At 46.0% G+C, this 17,722-nt stretch overlaps 1 protein-coding gene across 1 annotated transcript in view; it reads left to right on the top strand.

Annotated features, from left to right (window-relative positions):
* TRPC5 (transient receptor potential cation channel subfamily C member 5) overlaps window positions 1–17,722 on the top strand; it is a 207,797-nt gene that overhangs the window by 159,417 nt on the left and 30,658 nt on the right. The window lies entirely within an intron of this gene.

The raw sequence follows: 17,722 nt of genomic DNA, 5'->3' as shown, positions 1-17,722 counted from the left end.
GTAGTGCCTTAGCCGAGTATCTTCCCGCTCGTCTCTAAAGATTCGGGGGGCGGTGTGGGTGACAGGTGAGTTGCAGCGGGGAGCAGGGAGGAGAGAGGGAGAGAGAGATCTCCCCTCCGTTCCTCTCCGCTCTCCCCTGCCCCCCGACGAATCTTTAGAGACGAGCGGGGAGATACTCGGCTAAGGCACTACTCGCTCGAGTAATGTGCCTTAGCGAGTATACTCGCTCATCTCTACTCACAACCTATTAGGCCTCATGTCCACAGGGAAAATAAGAATTAAAATCCGCAGCGTTTTTCCCGCACGCGGATCCACGCCCCATAGGAATGCATTGACCACCCGCTAGTACATAAATACCCGCGGATGGTAATTAAAAAATTCCTGGAGCATGAAAAAAAATGGACATGCTCCATTTTAGTGCGGATCACGCGTGTGGGAGCTCATAGAGCACATAGCTCAATTGATCTCCCGCATAAAAAATAAAAGACAATTACAGTGCATCCGCAGCCCAAATCCGCAGCGGATCTGATTTTCCCCGTGGACATGAGGCCTTAGTGACACCATATCTGAAACCAGCGGATTGCTCTTCACCCCAAAGGCAAGCCACACCGCCACAGGCACTCTGGGTTCCCCCAACATTCAAAGCTGCACTGCATGTGATAAATAAATACTGATAAGTACAAGGTATTAGCTGATATTTTGGCCAAAATATGTGAGCCCGCAACCCTCGTCACAGGTCCTCACTTATTGTTGGTCCCTACGCTAACATTACTTAAAAAGGGATATTCAAACAGACAAAAAAGTCACAGAAAGCGGCCATATACTTATAGATAGACTGATACAAAAGGACAGGCATATATACCATGTAACCCCCAATGTGTGAACAATAGATTCACACTTAGCAAACTCAAACGCACAAAACAATTTCTTCTGTGGTTTTTCCATTTACCTATAAACTCTAAACAAGAAACAGCGATGCAGCGCAGCAGAAAAGAGAACTGAAGGCTTAAAACCATGATTTCAATGGTTTTGTATCCACTATTGGGATTCTCACTTGGTAGTGTAAGAAAGGGAGGGCAAGACCTATTATCCTGGTTTATTTTATTTTTTTGCTGATTTTTCAAATGTGGACTTTCAAAGGTTTAAAAAAAAATTACCTTGCTCATGCACAACTGCGCTCCGTAGCGGCGAACGTCATTGTGCATAAGTAGTCCTTACTGTCATGTCATAAAAACTTTGTCCCTTCCTCTTCTTAGCGATGTGCGGATTGTGTTCCTGTCTTTTGAAGTTTGTAATAAAATCCCCAAATCTGCTCTTTGTTTCTGAATAACCCCGTATATCCCATCGGATCATTAGAGACTTGACAAGTTACCTTTAAATATCACATAATTAGTTCTTCCCACGAATGCGGGAAACAAATTACTTCAGGAAACAAGTCATAAACTTTATGTATGAAAAGCAAAAAGCAAGTAGAAGCAAAGCAGCAGCTTCACAGGAGCGGGAGATGGGCTTCTATGTCCATGAATTAAACCTTATGATGGGCACCATAAGCATTCAAAATAACGTAGTAAGCAGCAAAAAAGCCTTTCATTGCCAACCTGGCCACTGAAGAGACACGATGTAATGATACTTTGCAGAAAATATTAGTTGCAGTAAAACATAACTCATTGGCATGGTTCCATCAGCAGTGAAGGTTAATGCATTGCAGATTCCCAGCCCACGATGGCACCACCGTCCATCTCAGCCGTCTCCGAACCGCGCAGCATCACCCCTGCAAACACTGCAGAAGGCAAACACTTCATCAAAGCTTTTATAGACACTTGCTGATTTATTGGATCTAAACTGCTCATAGCCTCCTCATTTGGCTGACAAACTGCTACAATGTTAATAGAAGTGACATCTCAGCCATTATCTATGGCCGCTTCATAGAATTTTTTTCACAGCCGCATCTTTCCAGGAGGCTTTCCATAATCATCTATTGCAGATGTATCCAAACAGTGAAAAAAAGCCAAATGTTGATTCCTCCCCCAACATCACTCAAGATGAGGAAGGAACTCCATGTCACTTAAAATCTAAGAGTAAGGGGTGCTGCACACGGACGTATTAGCATGCGCAAAACTTGCATGCGCAGAGAACAGGACCCATTCATTTCAATGGGTTCATTCCCATTTCCTTTTCGCTTACACAGTGTTCGAGTCTGGGGAAAAAACGTAGCATTCTCTACTCTTGTACGCATTTGTACACTAAAGGTCCCCATAGAAGTCTATAGGGGGTACGCAAATGCATAAAAAACTTTGCAATTCAGTGAAAATAAATGAAAAAACAAATACACCACATCTGGAATCCATTATGCTAAATAGCCATTTAAATTGTGGCGTGTTCATCTGCACGCAAATGGACATGCCCTGCATGCAAAAAGCACAGTAAAATGCGCTGATACGTGCAAAAAAAAGCCTTGTACATAGCTCAAAAATGCTGCGTTGAGGCGTGCGCAAAAATGCATACCCCTGTATAAAAGAGTCCTAAACAAAATAAGGGATTCGACAGATGGGCGTGATTGTCCCATTATGCGGCCATGAAAATCACAGACGCATAACAGGATGAAACCAAACCATTGACTTGGTCTCCGGCAGCGCTGTTCCAGGCTTCTGTGTCCTCCACGCTGACAGCACTTTCTTTCTGGTAACTAATGAAGCTTTGAATACCCCGCCTCCAGCAGGCGAGTGCTGTGATTGGATCATGAGCGCCACTGGCTCACCCAATCAGAGCCTCTCTCGATGAACCAATCACAGCCATTCAATGATGTCATTTACTGACTTGATGTGAATGATCGAGCCCCGTTAGTTACCAGGAAGAAAGTGCTGTCAGCGCGGAGGACAAAGCAGCCTGCGCAGCTGGAGACCAGCGTGAGGGACTGTGTGCTAGGCAGAGGCGTAACTTGAAGATTCAGGCCCCAATGCAAAATCTGTAACAGGGCCCCCCAACTATAATGCTTTATTCATACTACTAGGCTCCCTATATGGAGAAGATGGGCTTTATGGCCCCCTAAGGGTCCTGGGCCCGGGTGCGACCGCATCCCCTGCACCCCCTATAGTTACGCCCCTGCGGCAGGGTGAGTATTGCTGTTTTTTTAATCTAGTGTAGCTAGTGTACATATACAGCCATGTGAAGCAGCCCTAATACTGAGGACAAGTGAAGATGAATGCCCATGTACACAGGCACCTTGAAGAGCTTGGACTTTACAGGTAGAAACTGAGATAGTGTGCAGAAGTCTATATGGATGTCATCACTCCGGCCCTCGATGGTGTAAAGTAAATTTACTGCGCTCTACAAGTATCATCAGCGCAGTTATAGCCTCTGATCACAGAGAATGGATATCAGCTACATTCTATCCCACAGCTGTAAATAAACATGTGTGATAAACACGCCGCTATATTTTAAACACTCTGAACCGATGGACGCTTTACTGCTAGCATCATTTCTGCAGTTACCGTCTCTTTAAAGCCGAGCACCTGCTCAAAAAAATGATGGGGACGCTTGAAAATCACAAAGAGAGCAAATGCAGGTGCTATATGGAGCTCCATCACAACAAGAGGGGCAAGATAATGCAATTAAAACTCAACATTCAATAAATATGTATTAATATTAAATTAATTAAATGACGTAATGGATAGAAAAAAAAATCACATGGGCGATGCATCCTTAGGGCTTATTCAGACTGGCGTACATCGGTTGGGTTTTCATGCCTGGCCGATATACGTTGCCCCTCTTTTCAAGGGGAGGAGGCGGGACGGGAGCTAGTGCACTGAATTTCCACCCCCTCTCTGCCCCTCACCACTGTTTGCAATGGGATGGGCGGAACAGGGCAAAGCAAAGCACCCCTCCACCTTGTCTCGCCCCCTCCCATTAGCATTTTCTCATCCATTCACAAGGGACGTATCCCGTGAAAAATACGCTGCAGTATGGAATTCCTCAGAATAACTTCTAATGGTTAAATAGAGCCAGCTATCTTCTTTTCCAAGCACCAGATGCAAGTAAACTCCCTCCCCCAATGGGAGCTTCCAGCATTTTTCATCAAAAGTTAGGTCTTGACTAGAGATGAGCGAGCCTGCTCGGATAAGGCAGTTACTCAAGCAAGCATCGCTCTTCTTGAGTAACTGCATTCTCGTCCGAGCAGGCTCGGGGGTGCGGCAGTGGTGAGCAGGGGGCAGCGGGGGGTACCGGGGGCGAGAGAGAGATCTCTCCCCTCCTCCCCACTCCCCCCCCCCCTGCACCTGCTCGGACGAGAATGCAGTTACTCGAGAAGAGCGATGCTCGCTCGAGTAACTGCCTTATCCGAGCGTGCTCGCTCATCTCTAGTCAAGACCTATCTTTTGATACAGTGTGAAAAATCGGTGACCAAAAATGGTCGCTGATTATTTACGCTTTGATGGTGCCATTTTTTCACGTACACCAAAATGGCCTATGTGAACGTATACATTGGAATCCAGTGCTTCACATGGTCACGATTTTCGGCTGATGTTTTATCGCGGCTGAATAGCGGCGTTAAAATGCTCATGTGAACGAGGCCTTATATTGGGGGGGGGCGACGACTTAGTACAATACTTTCAGGGAAAAAAAAACATATGTAAACATTCAGCTGGCAAAAGCAGTAATCGAAGCGCTAAACTAAAAGGCTGCGTGTAGAAACCACCACAGAGACGCGCACTGCAACTAGAAATAAGTCGGCGCCTCTAGAAATAAGTGGTAGAACTTTCTTACCGCAGTCCAGAAGAGCTGCACTTAACCCCTTAGTACCGAAGCCTGTTTGCGCCTTAATGACCAACTCATTTTTCAACTTTTTTCATCGCCGCATTCCAAGGGGTATAACTTTTTAGTTTTTCCTTCAGCATAGCCAGATGAGGGCTTGTTTTTGCGGGACAAGTTGTATTTGTAATGGCTCCATTTTTGGGTTCATATAATGTATTGTATAACTTTTATGAATTTTTTTATGGGGATTTGGAAAAAAAATTCCGCCATTGTTTTTTTTAATTTTATTTTTACGGAGTTCAGTGTGCAAAATAAATAACCGATTCCAGCGACACCAAGTTTATACAGTTTTTTTATGTTTTTCTTTTTTTTGAATGCTAAAAGCACTTTTTTGTGTTGTTACCTTCTAGTAGCCATAAGGGCTTATTCAGACGATCGTATATCGGCTTGGTTTTCAGACCCAGCCTATATACGGCTTCTCTCTCTGCAGGGGGAGGAGGCTGGAAGTGTCAGGAGCAGTGCTCTGAGCTCCCGCCCACTCTCTGCCTCCTCTCCGCCCCTCTGCACTATTTGCAATGAGAGGAGGCGGAACAGGGGTGGGGCTAAGTTCCGGGAATTAGCTCCACCCCGCCTTTCCTCATTGAAAATAGTGCAGGGGGGCGGAGAGGAGGAGGAGGAGAGGGGCGGGAGCTCAGTGCACTGCTCCCGGCTCTTCCAGCCTCCTCCCCCTGCAGAGAGAGACGCCGTATATTGGCCGGGCGTGAAAACCCAGCCAATATACGGTCGTGTGAATGCATCCTAAGATTGTTAGTTTTTCATCGACGGAGCTTTATAAGGGCTTGTTTTCTGCTGGATGAACTCTAGTCTTTATTTATCCAATTTTTGAAAAAAAAATAGCATTTTGGATCAATTTTTCTTCAATTTTTACTAGAGGGAAGATAAACAAGATCTGCAATTCCAACATGTTTTTACGAGGCTCCCTGTGCGGTATAAATAATATGGTCGGTTGTTTCTGCGGGTCAGGCAATTACATTGATACCAAATTTATGTAGCTTTTTTTTCAACTTTTTCACCCACTTTTTTTTAAATTATTTTTTCTTTATTGCCGCATTCAAAGACTCCTGACATTTTTCTTATTTCGCCAATAGCGCTGCAGGAGGAATTGTTTTTGCAGAAGGAGTTCTACTCTTTAATAGTACAATCTGTTGATACTGCAGCACTCCTCCTCTTCCTCCTCAGGCAAAGGAGTAGATACCAGTCCTGATGCTGGGTTGACTGGGCTGAAAGACAACCAACCCAGGCAGCCTATCAGCAGTGTCACCAGGAGAGATGTGTCCAGTGCTAACTGACAGAGCACATGCGCTGCCTGTCACCCCGGCCCTTCCAGTGAACCTGAAGGTCACAGCGCTGTTAGCGCCATGACATAATGCCAATCTTCTTGCGACTGCATGTATGGATTTGCCATCCTAGTGGAGCAGAGCTACCTGTGCAACCTGATTGGGCTGCAGGTGATGCCTCATGCTACAAGTAGTGAAATGCCCACGGGAAAAAAACACTTCTTTAACAGGCATTGAAGGTGACAATTTACAAGAAACCTAACAGATATTTAAACCATTGAGACTTGTCTGAAATGTCAGAGTATTCGTTCCCCCGGTAGTCAATCTTCCCCTTAGTTGCCTCAATACTGTAGTAATAGTGACCACCTTAAGGGCCCAAGTAGTAATACTGACCCCCAGCCAGGCAGCAACCTGACAAGCATTTAACTCACTTCCTCTGTAGTTTTGGTTCGGTGGCGCCAATGCTGTGATCAAGAGGTTGCTCTCTACCTCTCCGCCCAGAGTTTGCATTGCGTACAGTCTGGGGTCTACGTGCAGGAATGCAGACAACGGGGGGAGAGGTTAGGGATCACACTATGAGTACAGCAGCGGCAGCCCTCGCCGCCATCGGACCAGGACTATAGAGCAAGTGAGTTAAATGCTTGTCGCGTTGCTGTCTGGGCGGTTCACAGGTGGCAATTATCTTTCACAAACCCATTAATATGAGCTGTAAAAAATATATACTGGCCGAGCAACAACCTTCTATTGCCCCTCTGAGGTCGTGCATATTGCAACAGTCTCCGGTTGCCTCAAAGTAGAGTCACGTAAAATACAAAACTAGAGAAGAATCGGTCAGGAAGGATAAGGAGAGAGTAATTCTATGGCCACCACCTGTCACCATTCCCTTTTTGGGGGTTGTGTTGCTGCTGACTCTCCGGCGCTCCTGTAGTCACTTTCATTTGCACCAAAGTAGGTGACATTGATTCACAGTTGCTTATGATTTCAAACTGGACTGGCATTGAATTGGGGTTATACTATGAATCTGAAGTGTTCTCTTCCTTTTTTGAGCGGTGTACTTTTAATATATTATCAAATAGCCCTAAAAAAATGTAGTTTGTAGAGGTGAGCGAGCATACTCGTCCGAGCTTGATGCTCGTTCGAGTATTAGGGTGCTCGAGATGCTCGTTACTCGAGACGAGTACCATGCGGTGCTCGTCTCGATTAAACGAGCACTGACCATTGAATTCAATGGAGCCGGCAATACAGCCGGCTCCATTGAAAGCAATGGGCTGCCGGCTAGCGCGGGATGAATTTTCGGGAAGGGCTTAAAAATATAAGCCCTTACCTGAAAATCATCCTAAAATGTGTAAAAAGTTAAAAAAAAATATACTCACCTTGTCCCGGCAGAACGATGTTAGCCCATTGAATTCAATGGAGCCGGCAATACAGCTGCGGCCAGCTGGCAGTTCTCCTGAACTGCTCAGAACAGCTGTGAGTAGTATTCAGCAGCCGCCTGCTGAATGAGCTGCCTCTGATTTGTCACAGCCTGACCAATCAGAGGCAGATCTCACTCACACCCATTCATGAATGGGTGAGTGAGTGTTGCCTCTGATTGGCTCAGTGCAGCTCTCAGCTGAATGACAGCTGAAAGTTCAGCACCACAGTGCAGGGGACAGCAGGAGAAGACGCTGTGCCCCAGCAGCTGAAGGGAGGTGAGTATCTATTTTTTTTGTTTTTTAAATCACTTTTAATTCATTTCCAGGGAATGGCTTATATGTAAAGCCCTTCCCTGGAAAAGAATTCAGGTGTGCCAGCGGACCATTGTCTTCAATGGAGTCGCCGGCAGCAGCAGCGGCTCCATTGAAGAGAATGCCTGCATTTTTATTCTTTTTTACACTAAAATCTTTCTTTTTCAGGCAAGGGCTTATATTTTTAAGCCCTTCCTGAAAATTCATCCCGCGCTCACTGGCAGCCCATTGCTTTCAATGGAGCCGGCTGTATTGCCGCCTCCATTGAATTCAATGGGCTAACATCGTTCTTTTCTCCCACAGCTGTTACAGCTATGGCAGAGGAGAACGATCGTTATGCTGACAGTGGGGGGGGGGGTCTCACTCTTGCCACTATTGTGGCTTAATAGTGAGACCTCGGAGCCCGAAATGCAGCCCTGCATGTTGCTCCTCGCCTGCCCTATCCATTTCTGTGTTTTTTACATGACTTTGGTGATTTGCTAAGATTTTCACAAATGAAAACCTTAGTGGAGCACCAGTCATATACAAAAATGCTCGAGTCGCCCATTGACTTCAATGGGGTTCGTTACTCGAAACGAACTCTCGAGCATCACTGAAAGTTCGACTCGAGTAATGAGCACTCGAGCATTTTGGTGCTCGCTCATCTCTAGTAGTTTGCAATTCAGGAGTCTTGGATAGCTTAGTGGAAACCTCTGAATGAGTTGTAATAGCCCATCCTGATTTAAAAGGCTAATTAGTTTAACGAGGTCTCGGTGATTGTGGGTATGCTATCCTTGTATGTAAGGAGCTGCTTGTATCTACCTGTAAGGTATATCCGTATTGACGTGCACAGAACTTCCAATCACAAATAATGAGCATTTCCCCTTAAATTCTATAACTTTTGGGAATTCTCCTTCTCTGAGTGTTCCTGACGTTTTGACTTGGCTGCCTCATTTGTATAGATCCCTCACTTGAGAAATGATCGTTAACACAAACAAGCCTTCACTCTATGAATAGACGAGGGGTTAAGCGGCACTTATTCAGCTGCTACAGGCATAGGCAGAATCCTGCCAAATGATGTTCTCTCCTCTAAATGGCTATGAAATAACATGACGCAGGATGTCTCTGCAGACCTTTGTCACTTTAGCTTGCAGTTTCCAAGGAGAAGACGTCCGTGCTGACAAGTGAACTCTGTTTCCAAATCTGCACCATCACAAACAGTTCCTAACAAAGTGAGCAGACACACGACACAAAATATCAACCGCTCCAGAGTCAACTAAGAGAAGATGGCAGGCCACTCACCCGTGACAAGCAGGAGGATGCTGAGCCTACAGTTTTACTAAGTTACTTGCTACTCAGCAGTAACGCATCCAAGACAGCTGCTTTATGGCAGCCTGCAAGTAGGATATAAATCACAACACTTCTCCGCATTCATTGGCTATACATCATACATCCTCAGGTTTCATAAAGTTAGGTATTAAGCTTCTCAGACCTTGTTCACATCACCGTTCCCGCTTCATTATAGGAATAGAACAATGAACGTGACGACAGTGCCTCATCCCTTATATGCTGGACGTGAACAGGGCCTAACGGACTGTGTTGACTATTATGGAGTCTGTTGGGCTTCCATCATGGATTGCATGCCGCACTGTATTTTTTTCTGTTTCAAGTAGATCCGTGACGCAGGCACCGAACCGAGCCTCCAACGCAGATGTGAACAAGGCCTTGATCATAGACCTTCCACCTATCTATAACTTGGCTTACGTGTGCACAGGGTGAGATTTCAGTTGATTCCGCTATAGTCTGTCTCAAGAAGAAAATGCAGCCAATAGCAGCGGCATTGAGTGTATCACTCCGCCATTTATGGTTGGGCTTTGGCCACCTGACAAACGTCATTGGCGCAGATCACGTGAGGGTCTTTGTTGAGTTGACTGGAGGAGAGATGTTGGCTGTCCCCTCTCTAATAAACAGCGGAGTGATGCACTCAATGCCACCACTGTCAGCTACATTCTCTTCGTAAGACAGACCATAGTCAAGCGGGTTATGCAGGGAGAAAACATATTTCAAACCAGCTCAAAGGAATGGAAAAACATCATAGACTCATAAACTTTGTCACTGCCTTTCTGGTGGTACCTGGTTCCCCGTGCTCTCCACTTTCTGCTGCCCCACGTAAGCTATGATGCCACCTACATCAGCATGTGATCTCTATAATGGGGTCTGTTGGCTTTCTGCTCAGCCGCCTGGCTTTTGCTGGAAGAAAAAGTGCTTTTTCTTCTGGTGTTTTGTGCCGGATTTGCAACAGAACTTCCAACCGGAGGTTCCAGTGAAGATGTGCAACCACCCTTAGGGCTTATTCAGACAGGCATATATCTGCTGGGTTTTCACGCCCAGCCGATATCCGCTGTCCCTCTCTCCAACGGAAGAAGGCGGGCCTGGTCGGGCGCTAGTGCACTGAGCTCCCACCCCCTCTCCACCCCTCGCCACTATTTGCAATGGGAGGGGGCGGGGAGGGCGGAACTTAGCTCTGCCTCCGTCCCACCCTTCTCATTCCAAGTAGTGGAGAGGGGGCGGGAGCTCAGTGCACTAGCTCCTGGCCAGGCCCAGCTCTTCCCCTTGCATAGAGGGACATTGTATATCGTCCGGGAGTGAAATCCCAGCCGATATACGCCTGAATAAGCCCTTACTCTCAATATATGGTAAATAATTGACATTACATATCGGGTCAGTAAAAAAAAGCAGCCCCGGGTAATGCTTGGCCGCTGAAGCTGTGTTGTAGCTGTGTAGGTGTTGGTGCAATAAAAGTTAATATGATTTTAATGTTTTATTAAGCAAAGGTAATTGCACATACTATGTAGGTTTCCATTAAACAAAATGAAAAACACCTAACTAGCATTGTCTTACCAATTATGGTGCACAAGGGCTACTTGCCATTGAATTGCACTGCATCACACAACTCAGGGCTTGTTCACATCAGCGTTAGGGGATTCTGTTTTCCTACTCTGTACAGGGAGCAGGAAAAAAGCACCCCCTGGCCGAACAGCTTTGTCTTATGCCGGAACCAAACAGCGCCGCATGGTGGCCATTTGACTATAAATGAGGTCTGTTGGATTCCCATTGAGCAGTCCCGCATTTTTTCAATCAGACAGTACAACACATTATACGGCGTGCAATGTACACGCGACTCAGATGCGAGGTTTCCAATGGGAAACACTCGATGATCCTCTAACGTGTCTGAAATCAGCACCGGAGGAAGGCTACTTCACATTTTAGCCTGAAAACGCCTCACATTGCCTAGAAAATGTACGTTGCACTCGCCAATGTGTAGGTAGCCTTTCTAGCGGAAACTAGTGATCAGGCCAAACGCAACCTCCAACGCTGATGTGAACGAACCATCGGCGTGGCAGCAAACTTGTACTGTACGTACCTTGTCTTAGGCCTCATGTCCACGGGGAAAATCAGGCCCGCTATGGATTCTTCATGGAGAATCCGCAGTGGGTCCCTCCTGCCCCGCGGACATGAGCGCTGAAAATCAGAATAAACTCACCTGCTGCGGTCCATGCGCGTCTTCCCTTATTCGCGGCTGGATCTTCTTTCTTGGGCCCGACGGATGTGCTCGGCACCCCGGGCACATCCGCCGGGCCAAAGAAAGAAGTTCCCCCAGCCGCGAAGGAAGGGAGACACGCATCGCCCGGAGCAGGTGAGTTCAATTTAGGCGCGGGTCTCCTGCGGATCCGGACGGCTTCCATAGGCTTCAATAGCAGCCTGCGGGAGCTGTCCGTGCGGGAGACACGCACCTAAATGGAGCATGTCCGGATTTTTTCCTGCATGCGGGACCCGCGCCTGCAGCGAAAAATGACATCCGCAGGTATTTAACTACCTGTGGGTGTCTAATGCATCCCTATGGGGCGCGGATCCGCGTGCAGGAAAAACGCTGCGGATTTGAAATCTAAATTTGCAAGTGGACATGAGGCCTTAGGCCTCATGTCCACTAGCTAAATGGAATTGTGGAATCCGCAGCGGATTTTGCCCATAGGGAATCATTGGCCATCCGCGGTCCATTAACTTGATTTTTGCACCGGCGGATGGCATTTTAAAAGAATTGCGTTTTTCACGTGCGGGAGAAAAAACACGGCATGCTCCATTTTGCCGCGGATTCCGCGCGGATCGGCCACATTGCTATCACATTGATAGCAATGTGTGCGGATATCTGCATGCAAAAAAAATACCATTTAAAGCAAATCAGAGCGGAATCTGCCGCGGAAATCCGTGGCAGATTCTGCGCGGATTGTATTTTTCTAGTGGACATGAGGCCTTACTCTGAGCCAAGAAGTGGATACAATGTTGCACCTGAGCTGGGGAACATTCTGTGAGCTGAGCCGTCTGGACTGCAGGATTATACATTGTAGCAAAGTGCTGGAGAGATTTGCGCAGCTGCTAATGATGAGTTTTCTTAAGGACCCTTTCACACTGGTGTTTTCATTTCCATTTTGCTGTTCGGTCATCTGAACACAAAGACAGAAAAAAAACAATTTAGTTTTGTAGCGTATAGAAAGCTATAGAAACTGAAGACCACCAATATCAATCCCTTTCTGTATTTTCCGGCGCTATTATGTTTTCACGTTGGAACAAAAGTGTTCAAATCTGACCGAGGACAAAGGTGAAACTTTTTAAAACTGTCTAAAAAAAAACTGTCTTAGTCACCCCTAACAACCAATCAAGTTTTCTTTTAGGCCGTTTCATAAATCTGCCCCAATATCTACATGGACTTTGAAAAAACTCCATACAGATTTAAAGCTAAAACTCCAGCACTGCAAGGCAACAGTGCTAAGAACCAGCCACCATACCTGTACTTCCTTCTTCCTTTTCTGGAGGAGGTAGAGAAGAGCAAGAAACACAAGAAGAACATACAAACTCTATGCAGATGTTGCCCTTGATCCAACTGGAACCTAGGACCCCAGCACTGTAAGACAACGGTGCTAACCACTGAGCCACCAAGCTTTTTTTCCTTCTTCCTCCTCATGCTTCTTCCTTCTCCAGAGGAGGAGGAAAAGATGATCTTCTTCTTATCCTTCCCCTTTTCTGGAGCAGGAGAAAAAAGAAGGTGAAACAGGAAGAAGGAAAAGGAAGAGAAGCATGGTGGCTCAGGTGTTAGCACTGTTGCCTTGCAGTGCTGAGGTCCTAGCTTCAAATCTGCTGTTTCCATCACTACGTCTTAGGGTCCTTCTGGACGAGCTGATTATCATGTGAACGAATGAGCAATATCAGGGTTAGCTCATGCAGCCTGCTTAGACAGGCAGATACATTGTTGAGTCGTTCAAATCAGGATCGCTCAGAATCTTTCATTCTTTCACATTCACTGTATACGTGAATGAGAAGGACTAAACGATTGCTGTGTAAAGTGAATGAGCCAACGATGGCTTTTATCCCTGCATAAAATGAACAAAAAGTGAACAATTTTTGTCTGTTGTTTAGTCGTTGGCACGCCGTTTAGTCCGAACGATTATCATTCAATTTTGCTCATTTGAACGATTTTTTGAATGATAATCATTCCATCTAAAAGCACTTTTAACCCCTTTAGTGGCACGCCCGAAAAATCTCTGGGGCTTGCTGCACTGACCATGCAGTTAAACCCTGGAAGACTTCTGTGGACAGCTCTTGTGCTGAAATGTGCAGAGCAGAGGCGTAACTTGAAGCTTCTGGGCCCCGATACAAAATCTGAACCGGGCCCCAAAGTATAATGCTTTATGCATAGTATTAGGCTTCCTATATGGAGAAGAGAGGGCTGATGGGCCCCCTAAGGCTCCTGGGCCCGGGTGCAACCGCATCCCCTGCATCCCCTATAGTTACGCCCCTGGTGCAGAGTACTGAGCTTTCAGCTGAAATCTTCCGGGTTTTTAATGCATTGTTGACTCATTTAAAAAAAAAAAACTGCCCTGTGAGGCATGACATGGTAATGAAAAACCGGCCACTGAAGGGGTTACAGGGAGTGCAAAAGCCTCCTGTGGTAGAGAAGGGCAACAATCCCTATTGTATGGGTTGGGTGATCTCTTCCAGGCTGCACACAAAAATGGATCTGTTTTCAAGAGTGAGAAAGGGAAAGCATTCTGTTCTTTCCATGGATCCATTTTATAAATCCACCCCCCAAAAACTGGAAGAATGTTTTCTATTTCACCTCTGTTTTGCTGATTTCCATTTTTAGTAAAACTGGATCAGTCGAAAACACACTATTGTGAACATAGCCTGTACAGAGCATTGCCTATTCTGCATAAAATTGTAGCCACATCTTAGGTAAGGGTCCTTTCATATGGGATGACTGTCCCAACAATAATGGCTCTATGCTCTTACGCAGAAGCAATCATTGCCGTGATCCAGCAAGAATGTAATCGTTCAGTGTTAAAGGGCCCTGATTCCGGGACAAGGCATCTATGGGATCTTCAGTCTCTGAGTCATCTTTTTTATTCCCTGACTGCAAACAGAACTCTTGGTAATAGTGAGGAACTGAAGCAGAAAGTTTACCAGAAAATTGTAGAACCTTTAATTATACTGCGAGAGCTTTCTTTTCAGAAAACCCTTTTAAGGCATGATGAAAGGGATGTACTAAAAACTAACATGTAATGCCACCCTTTCAGCAGCACAAAGGGGTTTTCCTGGTTTTTATAATTGCCATCAATATCTGATTGGTGCGGGTCCTACTCCCAGTACCCTTGTTGATTTATTTGTTCTAAGGGGCTGTAACACTCATGCCAGTGCTTCAATATCTTCAATGTTCACATCACTCCAGGACACTATTTGTACTCAAAACACTGAAATTTTCATGATAGCCATTTTGACTATTTCAGCTTAGTCCCATTCACTTCAAAGGGTCAAGCCTGCACTACTCAAAATGACCACTATGAAAAGTATGAGTACAAACAGCTTTAAGGTACAATGTAAACAGTGAAGAGGGGCAGCAGTCACATGAGCACAGCAAACCCCTCAAACAGCTCATCCCTTTTGAAAACTCGAAAAACTCCTTTAAATGTGATAAAGCGGCATTCCAGGCATTTACTACGGATGACCTATTAGCAGAATAGGTAATCAATAGTAGATTACGGGAATGGGCCACTCAGGATCCCTGCCGATCAGCTGATCCTCTTGCCCTCTGTCTGTTCAGTGGGGCCGGATATCCTCGTCAATGGCCAGAGCCAGAAGTGTAATAGAAGACTTCGCTCCCATTGAAATCGAATATAGTGATGTTGTCCATTACGGTCAGAGCTGGAGGTGTAATAGAAGGGGGAAGAAAAAAGGATACAACAGGCAGAGTGTCCCCAGAGAGGATTGGGTCACACTAGTAGGCTGTGTGGCGGGAGAAGTACAAGACAGAATTATTAAGACTGGTGCTGCCAAACTAGTGCGCTGAAGAACCATTGGCCAAGTAAGCGTTCTTTTAGAAGTGGGAGGAAATACAAAGCTAGGACTCTGGCACAGCCTATAAGTATAGTCAGTCATAGGTGCCAATAAAGTACATCAGTGCAATTAAAACCAGCAATATAACGCAAACCTCAAAACGTGTTACATTGTTGGTTTTAGTTCGAAAAATAAATCACCTTTGGATCCTGTACTCTGTTGGCAAGAACACCTATGACCTAATATACCTACAGTTCCCGACAAGGGTCCTAGTTTTTTATTTCCTCACTCCTTCTGGAAGTGTAATAGAAGGCATCCCTCCCATTGATTTCAATGGGAGCTAAGCCTTCCAGCTTTGATCACCATTGCGGACGTCCTGCCCTACTGCATTGACAATTGGCCGAAGGATTATCTGATCTTCGGGGGGTGGACTCCCGCTGATCAACTATCGATGGCCTATCCTGAAGAGAGGTCACCAATACTAGATGCCCAGAATACGCCTTTAATGTGTTTACATCTTAATTAGAGATGAGCGAACGTACTCGTTTCGAGTAATTACTCGATCGAGCGCTGCGATTTTCGAGTACTTCAGTACTCGGGTGAAAAGATTCGGGGGGGCGCCAGGGGGCGGGGGGAGGCGTGGTGGCGCGGGGGGTAGCAGCGGGGAACAGGGGGGAGCCCTCTCTCTCTCCCTCTCCCCCCCACTCCCCGCTGCAACGCCTCACTCACCCACGGCGCCCCCCGAATCTTTTCGCCCGAGTACGGAAGTACTCGAAAATCGCGGTACTCGGGTGAAAAAGGGGCGTGGCCGAGTACGCTCGCTCATCTCTAATCTTAATGTTACAGAATATGCCGTCCTTGGATGGACTCCAGAAATATTATTCCAAAAAGTCAAATGACATGAAGTCAGGAATATTGACCCCACACCTATAATTCCGTCCAAGGCACTGCGGCAGAACCCAGGCGCAACTGAGCGCTACCTGCGTCTCTCCAACCCTGAATACTCTAGCTTGCTTCAAAGCCGGTAGAAGAAAGACACTTTAGACAAGCTGGGAACGAATGTTGTGCCTGTTAGAACTTGCAATCTATATTAGGCAGATCGATGTTCCTGTAATTCTGACCTGCTTTCTTTACTTAGAACTGCATTATAATTAATTTGTACACCTCAGTCCACCAGGATTTGAAGCAAATTTATTTTCATTAACATTCGTTCCCATTCAGTTCCTGCTATATATTTCTATAACAGGATAAACGCTCACCTACTGCAATAACCATAGATTTTCCATGGGAATTTGCATATGGAATATCTGCAGCGGGTTCCAGTAACCGCCATGCGGATGAGATTGGAAGCTATGGCTGCAGGTGGCACAGCCGAGAATCGCAGTATGGTACACTGAAACCTAATGCATGTGAATGAGGTTGGGATGCAGCTTGCGAGTTGCCGTGACATGACGATGGGGACAAGAAACCCAGTTTGGATTTCTTGCAATGGTTGGGTCACAGTTAAGGCAGTTTGCGAGCCATGACCCATCGTCATTGCCATCTATTAGATTCCTACACTATGACACAGGACTGCGCAGCAATTTTTGGCCACGTGATCTGTGGCCAAAGTCGTCATGTAGCCTTAGCTTTAAGCAAATCTAATTCATATGATATGAAAGTCTTCTGCAGGGAAAATCATTTACAGCAATGAATCAGTGATGTGCCACCAATGTAGGTAGACCATGTGACTGCTATGGAGCCCATGGGACATGGGGCCACAGGGCCTAATGGCCCCACCCCATCCCACCGCTAACTCGCCTCACCCTTAAAGCTCATTTACACGCAATGATTATCGCTTAAAATTCGCTCAAACAATTGCTTTTGAGCGATAATCGTTGCGCATAAATGCTACCATCGCTTACTTTTTGTCCGAACGAAGATTTTTAGGTGAGCCTAAAATTCATTGTTCAGCCAGAGAGCTGATAGCAGGGACTGCATGCTGTCTTCTCCACGGGAGTGCTGATTGCATTGTATTCAGCTAGCAGAACAAAGCCTGTGGCAGAACAAAGGAGCTGTATGCAGAGAACAGACCACCTGCTGGTCTCTGCATACAGCTCTCAGAGGTTCATTTACATGCAAATGAAGGTAATTAGTGCCCATTAGCAGCTCATGCAAAACGATCGCTAAAGCTGTCATTCTCCCTATCTTTTGAACGACTTTTGAGCAATCATCGTTGCGTGTAAATGGGGCTTTACCCTGAATGTCCAACAGCACTATCTTACATTCTATCTGTTCCAGATGCTGCTCTCAGTCAGTACAGCCTGCTCTTCCCCCTCCTTCCTGCTTTTTGTGTAGTGGAGCAGCCTGCACTGACTGAGAGAGCAGTATCTGTACTAGCTAGAATGTAAGTGAAACTTGTGCTGCTGGACATTCAGGAGAAGGTAGAAACATAGAGGAAACTTCTTTATCTTGTGGGGCCACATAGAGGGGATATAAGTAATATTAAGGGGCTATAGAGGGGACATTAGTACTATGGGTAGGATACGGAGAGGTTCTTTGGAG

This window comes from Eleutherodactylus coqui, chromosome 10 (genome assembly GCF_035609145.1).
Source record: "Eleutherodactylus coqui strain aEleCoq1 chromosome 10, aEleCoq1.hap1, whole genome shotgun sequence".
NCBI classification, from domain to species: Eukaryota; Metazoa; Chordata; class Amphibia; order Anura; family Eleutherodactylidae; genus Eleutherodactylus; species Eleutherodactylus coqui.
Note: the sequence above shows the minus strand (reverse complement) of the source record. Positions and strands in the feature narration are given on the sequence as shown.